The sequence below is a fragment of the Lathyrus oleraceus genome, chromosome 4 (genome assembly GCF_024323335.1).
Source record: "Lathyrus oleraceus cultivar Zhongwan6 chromosome 4, CAAS_Psat_ZW6_1.0, whole genome shotgun sequence".
NCBI lineage: Eukaryota > Viridiplantae > Streptophyta > Magnoliopsida > Fabales > Fabaceae > Lathyrus > Lathyrus oleraceus.
Window position 1 is genome coordinate 11,683,741 of NC_066582.1, and position 3,712 is coordinate 11,687,452.

Sequence of the window (3,712 nt, forward strand, 5' to 3'; positions counted from 1 at the left end):
GATTAAAAATGATATTCCCAACTTTTTTTTTTACACAATCATTGCTCCCTAAAGCAGAGGTTACCCTAAAAAGCCTCTTATGAGCTTTTCCCCCTGCAGAGCATTTCTAGTAAATCTCCCTCAAAAGGAGTCCTTTCTTAAAAAATTCCCCCAACAGACGAATATTCGAGATACTGCTTCATTTATCTGAAGAATCTCATTTCTCTGTTTGAGATACTGCTCTAAGTATCCTCGGAGAGTCTTAGATTCAATTAAGGTATAATTCCCTTGTTCGGAATATCTTAATTCTATCATATAAGATGTTGCTTCGACTTGATACAGAGAATCTCATTTTTACTGTTTGAGATACTGCTTCATCAATATGAAGAGTCTCATTTCAGATTTTTTTAGAGATACTGCTCTAAGTATCCTCGGAGAGTCTTAGATTCAATTAAGGTATAATTCCCTTGTTCGGAATATCTTAATTCTATCATATAAGATGCTGCTTCGACTTGATACAGAGAATCTCATTTTTACTGTTTGAGATACTGCTTCATCAATATGAAGAGTCTCATTTCAGATTTTTTAGAGATACTGCTCTAGTATCCTCGGAGAGTCTTAGATTCAATTAAGGTATTTTTTTTTCCTTGCTGGAATATCTTAATTCTATCATATAAGATGCTGCTTCGACTTGATACAGAGAATCTCATTTTTACTGTTTGAGATACTGCTTCATCAATATGAAGAGTCTCATTTCAGATTTTTTAGAGATACTGCTCTAGTATCCTCGGAGAGTCTTAGATTCAATTAAGGTATTTTTTTTTTCCTTGCTGGAATATCTTAATTCTATCATATAAGATGCTGCTTCGACTCGATACAGAGAATCTCATATTTACTGTTTGAGATACTGCTTCATCAATATGAAAAGTCTCATTTCAGATTTTTTAGAGATACTGCTCTAGTATCCTCGGAGAGTCTTAGATTCAATTAAGGTATTTTTTTTCCTTGCTGGAATATCTTAATTCTATCATATAAGATGTTGTTTCGACTTGATATAGAGAATCTCACTTTTACTGTTGAGATGCTGCTTCATCAATATGAAGAGTGTCATGCCAGATTTTCTTTATACTGCTCTAGCATCTTGAAAAATCTTGAGTTTTAGCTAGGGATGTCATTCCATTGCTAACATATCTCGACTGTGATGTCCAAGATACTGTTCTGACGACTCCTAGAAAGTCTTGACTGTTCCATTTTACTGTGAAATGATGTCTTTTTTCCATTTCTCACCGCATTTTCTTCCTGTATTTTCTTCCTTGCATTGCCTAGGACAAAATTTGGGTCTTCTTGTATTTAATTATCTCCCACCGTGAATGCGTAAAGACTACTGTCATTATCACTTACCGGTTTGAGGTAATTAAATAGGGGCAGCTGTCATACCCCAATTTTGTCCGGCCATTTGTGGTTTACCCATGAGATCTTTTTGTTTCAAAGGCCCATTTGCATAAGCGTGTTCATAATCTAAAATATGGTTTGAATCTTTTTACATTACTAATCCAAAACCTATTTTCTTATTAGTAAGTATTAAGAGCCATGTTATTATTTTTATGCTCACTATTTATTAGTCCATTTACACAACCCAAATATTTATGCCAAATTCTAAGTCCTTCGTAGATTCCTAAATTAAATTTGCATTTTTTTTAGGCATGTATGCGTTGGTTTTAAATTAAATCACCATATTCAGATTCATGTGTTGAAGTTAGAATTATGTTGTTTTAAATCAAGTAACCCTAGTTGGTTTCTTTTGTGCCTTGTTGACTGAAAAGTATGTGTATTGAAGAATGTGAATTGAAGTAATAGCAAGTAAATAGTGAAAGGGTCAAATGTTTGCATTGATTGTGAAAGATAAATGAAGCATATTTAGAAATTACAAGCCATAAGCTATAGTAGTAAATAAATTGGGATTGTCCTATTCTAGATATTTCATGCCATCAAAGTATAAAGGTTTGGTTTGAGGGTAATCTTTTGAAGATGTTCCCGGCGCTCCAAGTTCCGTCACTTCGTTAGCTTGTATGTCTTAGGTAAAACATGATCCAGATGAATATGGTGATTCGCAAAGGAAGAAACATTGTAACAACAAAACCAGCAAAACAGAATGACAAGAATGATTTTGTAGCTTCAAAGTGCTTTAATTGATTAGCATAATTAAAATTTGGAAATAAGGTTTGAATGCTTAAAAAAAAGGTAATTACATAAACAGATTTTAAATCCAATAGGTTACAAATAGTCCAAATATACATTTAACCTAAATACTTAATTGATTACATCTTAATTTAATAAAAGCTGTTGCAATTTCAATTGATAAGAACCATTGCCCCAAGAGACCAAAGCCAGAGACCGTTGAACCTTCCTTGGAACTGGTACGCCTCAAACTTGCTTCCTTGAAGCTTCACGCAACCACCTCCCATCCCATCAAAGTCACTTCAAGTTGTAACCTGCAGAGATAAAAATAGCTTAATTAAAAAAGCCCTTTTCATAAGCGCTTAAAGAACTGAAAAATAACTAATAAGTTAATCAGTTTAACACTTTATCCAGAAGTCCAACATGAATACTCAAAAAGCATTTCGAAAATAGCTTAAAACAGTAACACATTTACAAAAATGAAATCCACAATAACCGGGAATGAAAAGGCATAACAGACTGAGTTTTTTTGAGGCTTAAAAATTCATCGGTGAAGAGATCATCGGATATAAGATAACGCAGCAGAAAAATCCAAGGAGGAACTTTTTTCACAAAAACTCAAGTTTTCAAAAAATCTAAGAAAGTTTTCTCGTCGAAAATCTGGCCCAGGTGAGGTTAGATCCTCCTACCTCTTCAAAAGCGCAACAGTATTAGAGGAGAGAAGAAAAGTGTTGATTTACCTGAAAGCCCTACTGGACGGTAAAACCCCTTGCCTCTCGTTTTAAAAAGAACTTGCATAATCTTCATTTATACTGGATTTCGCACTGTCTATCTCATTTGCTCGCTCCTGGGTGTTTGTCGTTTGAGCTCCGGTTTGAGCGAACCCCTTAGCATTTCGTTCTTTGGAATCCTCGATTCAGACTTCGATCCTTCCTCGTTTGATCTTTCTTGGTTGTTCTTCGTACTCGTCGGCTCAGGGCGAATCGGTTTTGTGTTAAGGGTTTAGGGATTTTTAGAGGTTGGATTCGAACTCGAAAGGGGGTATTTAGAGGGTTAAGTTGTGTTTTGAGGAGGGTGGCCGGAGAAGAAGGGAGGCTCCACCGTAAGCCGTCGCCTTCGGCGGTCTTCTCCGGGAGGAAAGAAACTTTTTAGGGTTTGCTAAGTTTTGGAACGATTGAAAACTGCAGAAAGGGAAAGGCTATTGAGAAAGCAACGATGCCTTTTCCCTTTTTCTGTTTTAAGTTTAACCTAGATGGGTCTGTTTCGGGCCTTCCAGATTTGGCCCATTAATCCCTATCAGCACCCCCATGCGATTGGTTGTTTTTTGTTAAGACCATAATGATTTTTTTTAGTGTTAATTGGAAAATATCTTAGAATCTAATTAGATAATTTTTATTTAGAAATAATTATAGATTAATTAGAATTCTTTTGTGATTTATATTTATTTTAGAATTTTAGTTTAATTCATAATGATTTTTTTTAGTGTTAATTGGAAAATATCTTAGAATCTAATTAGATAATTTTTATTTAGAAATAATTATAGATTAATTAGAAT

At 34.5% G+C, this 3,712-nt stretch overlaps 1 long non-coding RNA gene across 1 annotated transcript; it reads right to left on the bottom strand.

The window, feature by feature from the left end:
• Positions 1 to 2,200: 2,200 nt before the first annotated feature.
• LOC127138372 (uncharacterized) lies at positions 2,201 to 3,458 on the bottom strand. The gene is made up of 2 exons (XR_007808756.1): positions 2,898 to 3,458; positions 2,201 to 2,471 (listed from the first exon to the last, which is right to left on the bottom strand). It is a non-coding gene; the product is annotated as an uncharacterized LOC127138372 (long non-coding RNA).
• Positions 3,459 to 3,712: the final 254 nt, after the last annotated feature.